This window comes from Hylaeus volcanicus, chromosome 2 (assembly GCF_026283585.1).
Source record: "Hylaeus volcanicus isolate JK05 chromosome 2, UHH_iyHylVolc1.0_haploid, whole genome shotgun sequence".
NCBI lineage: Eukaryota > Metazoa > Arthropoda > Insecta > Hymenoptera > Colletidae > Hylaeus > Hylaeus volcanicus.
The window spans coordinates 16,303,496-16,309,324 of NC_071977.1; positions in this window are offsets into that span (position 1 = coordinate 16,303,496).

Below are 5,829 nucleotides of genomic sequence, written 5' to 3' on the forward strand. Positions count from 1 at the left end.
ACATGAAATGAACGTCCATGAGACGTCCGGTGCTATCTGGGTATATATAATACTTTGTGTAGAGTTCATGGTGCCCGAAACAGCTTATGGTTGCAAGAAATTGAAATGTTAAAGATGAAATGAGAAATAGGAAAAATATGTCCACTATTTGTAACGCACAATGTATTGTGACGGGGCAGACTTTTTCTGCCCGTCACGAAAGCACCCTGACCCCCGGAAGGGCCTCGCGCCCTCCTCGCCGGACACCCCAGGCCGGCGATGGTCCGCGAGAGTGGAAGGATGTTTGGACCGCGGTCATCAGGGACCCCCCCCCCTTTTTCGCATCCCCTCACCCTCGCCGATAGAGCCGCTTCTTCGCGCGAGCGCGGCAAGTCGCCGGTCGCGGTGTTCTCCACCCCAGGACCCCGGTGTGGCCACCACCAAGAGGACTGATCACCCTCGGAAACATGTACTGCTGCCATCGCCCTTCGACGCTGCCACGAGAGAAAAACTGAAGATGCCATGGTGGTGGCACACCGTGAGGAGCCCCTACAGCTTCTGGGTGGGGAGAGCTGCAAGCCGGCGGCGAGAAGAGCGCGTCGATCGATGCGTGATCGATTTGAGATTTAGACCAATTAACGGCTAACCGCGAGGCAAAACAGAACCTGTGCTACGCGAGCGAGCCCCTTTTTACGTGGCTAGAGTTGTAACGTATTTCGCGCGCGTGTGTGTGTGTGAGTGTTGTCCACGCCGTCCACCCCGGAGAGAATGCCCCGCAATCAGGGACTCCGAGGCCTACAACATTCAGGAAGGGCCCACTGGTTGGGTTTCCTTTGTGGTGTACATGGGTGTGAGAGTGCAGATCGAGTGTATGTCCGCGAGGGTGCTCCGGAGCACCCCTTTTCGTCCGCGACAGGACCACCACCGGAGGGAACTCCGTTAGACTTCCCTCCGTCCGTTTCGCGAATCTCCCGCGTGACCTTGCGCGATTTGAGAACGCGACGCGTTTCGAAGGAGAGGGCCTCTTCGAAATGCGAAACCGTTAATTCCCGGCGTAATCTGTTTCCGATTGTATTTGATTAAATAAAGAAATTCGATTAAACGTACGCGGATCAAAGTTTATTTCCTCTTTCGACCTCCCCTGAGTTTCGGTCTCCGTAGAGCAGCCGGAAGGACGAAAGTAACGGACGCGTGCACTTGGCACTGGCGCCCAATTCTTCCAAATAAATTCGTCCGTGGAAATTGTGCGACCGAGCGTGTCGATTAGCAGCTTTCCCGGCCGCCCACGCGAGGTACGTCACAGTATTGTGTTAGAAGTAAGTTCATAAGTATGCAGAACGCAAGGCAGAAAGTCTTGTTGCAAGAAATTTAAATGTTACAGATAAAGTGAGAAAATTAAAAAGAGATCCATTATTTTTAACACACAATTCATTGTATTGCAATACTAGTTTCAGTCCTTTAAGTTTTCAGAAGTACAGACAATACATGGAAGAATGTCTTGTTGCAAGAAATTAAAATTTTAAAGATAAAGTGAGAAAATTAAAAAAGAGATCTACTATTTGTTAATATATCTATAATATATCTATAATCTAAAATTCGTCCACTGTATATCTATAATTTTTCTAATATGTGTAATCTAAAATAATCCAAATAAAATAATATGAAAAAATGAATTCTTTAGTTTTATGATTTATATACACAGACTCCTTATTTTTTTAATTGAATAGAGGAAAAGAAAAGGAAAGGGGTAAAGAAAGTGAATATATATATTTCATATGATATTAATTTATTAATTATAAACATTTATTCAGCCAATTCATAATTTAATATAAATACCAGGAAATTTGTTATGCACACCCCATCATCTTATGCTTCAATTATGTGTAACACATACAAACCACATTTTAGTTGCAAATTAACATAGAGCTTAAAATAAAAATAGAAATTCTAGTTTTCATACAAACATTATATACAGGGTGTCCCAAATGGGTGGTTCGAGAGGTGATTTGATACAACTTTTTCCTTAACGAAAATGTTTTCCGAGGCTTCGTTAAGGAGATATTAACGGAAAACACTGACCAATCAGAGCGCGCGTAGCCTTCGCTACCGTGGCCGCTCCAACGGTATACGCGCGCTTTGATTGGTCGGGGTTTTTTGTTAATATCTGCTTAACGAAGCCTCGGACAACATTTTCGCTAAGGAAAAAGTTGTTTCAAATCACCTCTCGAACCACCCCTTTCAATGTGTTACAACATTTTTGGGACACCCTGTAGATTAGTGTTAAGACTACGCGTGCTCTGCGCTGAGCCATTAGTCTAAGTATGTATATATTTAACCCCTTCCCGTACTGTAACCGTGTTAAAATTTAGTCTCTTGATAGACACTAAATTTTAACTTCAGCTCGGATGTTTGGAGTAAATGGAAGAAATTGAGGGCTCGTGCCTCCAGGTGCTGGATAGCGAAGTGTTCTGAGAGGTGATTAAAGAATTTGGAAACTCTGATATATCTGGTAATTAATGAAATATACTCTGTCAAATTTAGTAACGACGGATATCACGATGATTTCGTGGAGAGCTGAATTTATAAATATACAGGGTGTCCCAAAAGTCGGGGAGGAGCCAGAAATGGGGGGTAGCTGAGACGATTCTGAACAACAATTTCCTTTGCAAAAATGTCGGATGGGGCTTCGTTAAGGAGATATTAAGCGAAAACCCCGACCAATCAAAGCGCGCGTAGACCGTTCGAGCGGCTGCGATAGCGAAGGCTACGCGCTGGCGGCCGCGCTTGTACGTGAACAAGTGACTCGACGTGCATCGAAAGACATTGACGCTGCCGCCTAGCGCGTAGCCTTCGCTACCGCGGCCGCTCGAACGGTCTACGCGCGCTCTGATTGGTCGAGGTTTTCTCTTAATATTTCCTTAACGAAGCCCCATCCGACATTTTTGCAAAGGAAATTGTTGTTCAGAATCGTCTCAGCTACCCCCTATTTCCGGCTCCTCTCCGACTTTTGGAACACCCTGTATATGTTCCGTCATACTTGACGACGACTAGTATCACAATGAGTTCGCAGAGGATATAAAATATATATATATATATATATACGTATGGTTTATACGGATATGAAACTAGAGACACTCGTCCATTTGATTTATCGCAAATTAACAATATCTTGAAATCAATATTATCTATGGCAACGTGAATAACGGGATTGGCACGCTTTATTTATCAATGCAAATATGATAGGGCAACGATTGCGAGATATACCTTAGGAAAACCCAAAGTTGGTTGTACAAAGACGTCTGAATGCCTATCCGCATTCACACGAGATTGCACGTGTTTTCTTAAGAGACTGCTACGTTTGAAACCGAATATACACGGTTTGGAGAAGTGGTGAGCGCATTCAGGATTCACTTCGTGATCCAATGCATGATTGTGGATTTGTCGCAGCACCTTCCCATTCGGCCGATTTCTCGGAGGAAATGTTGAGGTGGAGACGTGCTCGAAGCCGAAATCAGGTTGTGACACCTAAGAGTTCACCAAAGGGCACGAGTGTGGGCTATTGGGGTTCTCCGGTGACGGACGCCTGATTTCAACAGTGCGAATCTGATCGTAATTTCCGCGGAATCCTACTGTGACAACTTACCCGAAAACGCTCACCTCTCACCCGTTTCCTTCAGCAAAAGACACAGACTCGCTCTCGTTGCATACCTTCGTGAATTTACTGCTTTTGACTACTACGTGGTCACGCCGGATTGGGCGTCGTTACAAATCACAATGCAGCAGTGCCACGGCTCGGTTTGTGCTCGTGACTCCTCGGTTTGAGGCGCGTATCCAACGAGAGTAAGCTAGGCGGTTTGACTAAGTTACTTGATCGGTTTGATCACTCGATTGGATACCGGTTTTCGCTGAAGGAATTGAAGGTGCTGTCGCGGTCGCTTCCAAACGTAGAGTGCCGGTCCTAGTTCTCGCATCGAGATCCTTCGATCCAGGATCGAGTGGGATCGATGCGCACGCATCCTCTTTTGGTAGGGTGCTTCTCCTAATTTCTCCTCCTCGTAGGAGCGATTCCCGGTTTCTGATAAGGGGTATCCCTTGACTAGCTCATAGTACGCGCGTCAATCTCCCTTGATCGGATATCGAGTGGGGATCGATGCGCACGCGTGTCAGATGCCGCGACTATCCCGAATTCTCCTCTTCGCGAATAAATGGAGGATAGAAGTCTTCTATGAGTGGGAATCGCCCCTTAATCGTTTATGTAGTTGTATGTAACCTGCACAGTTACAGTACTTTAGCGAGTCAGACTCGCGATGAAGATTTTGGCCCAAATATGAATATCGCTAGCCAGACTCGCGATGAGATACTTGGGGCAAACATGAATACGATTGCGTATTGCGATTGTTTACAAGCATCAGTCTGGTCTGTTTAGCGCGCATCGACGCTTACCGCTTGGGCCCGAGTTTCGACGAGCTAAATGGCATGGGAAGGGGTTAATGTAACCATTCACACGTTCAGGTTTAGTGTACCATTTGTATATGTATTTATAATTGTTCAGGCACAATAAACATATGTTTTCAAAAAAAAAAGGAAGCAGGTTGTAGTCGGAAATCGTGAGTTCGAATCCTGCCGGAGGTAATATAAAAATTGAAAGACGTGTTCGTCGTTTTCATGGAATCCAGTCACAAGAAATAAATACAGTGAACAAAAATTTACCAACAAATGAAAGAAAATATAAAATTAAAATTTAATTTTTTTTTTAAATCTTAATTTTCAAAATTTATTCAACATTATCACGCAGCGTGACCGCCAGGCGCCAGCGACAAAACATACCGCGCGCGAAGTAAACACAGCTGGTCGACAAGTAGAAACAATAACACGGGGAATGCGTCTCACCGACAAACATACACAATTTCGGCAAAGCGACCGAAATTAGTATATAAGGTGGAACTCCGAAAACGGGAATCAGAAATCCCCGCGGTGTCGAGCCGCACAGACAACGAAATCGAGTTCCTCGCACGAAGTCTACCTCCTTCCGATCCAAGCGCACGGAGAGTATCCGTTCTCGTGCTCTTGTCTCCTACCAAAATTCACCTGCACAGAGAGTATCCGGTCTCGTGCAGTGATTCCTTCCGATCCAAGCGCACGGAGAGTATCCGTTCTTGTGCTCTTGTCTTCTACCGAAATTCACCTGCATGGAGAGTATCCGTTCTCATGCAGTGATTCCAGCCCGATCCAAGCGCACGGATAGTGTCCATTCTCGTGCTCTTGTCTTCCGCCGAATTCACCAGCACGGAGAGTATCCGTTCTCATGCTCTTGTCTCCCACCGAATTCATCTGCACGGAGAGTATCCACTCTCGTGCAGTGACTCCAGCCCGGTCCAGGCGCACGGCGAGTAGCCACTCTCGCGACATTCACGTGCCGCCCCCGCGTACGAGGTTCGCGCGCACAGATCATACAGTTAAGAAGTAGAGTTAGATTTACGAATAAGAACTGTACATAGCATAAGACGACCCCGGAAGGGAAATAAACTTGATTATTAAAAACTACTACCGAGGAAAATTTCTTCCCACTAACCCTAGGCAACCCGACTGAGTCGGCACGTCCACCACTCCACGTTGTATAGACTTCACAACGTTTTGGGAATGTCCACATCGGACGACCCAGGGACGTCCTACGATGTAACTGGGACGTTCCACGGACGTTCACAGGATGTTCAGGGGACGTTTGAATATTATCTGGACGACCCGAACGTCCAGTACCGGACGTCCTACGGACGTACATAAGAGATCCCTTTTTTTTTTTTTCTTTTTACGTGAGGAAATGCGTTTACGCACGCCCCCTCATAAGGAGGG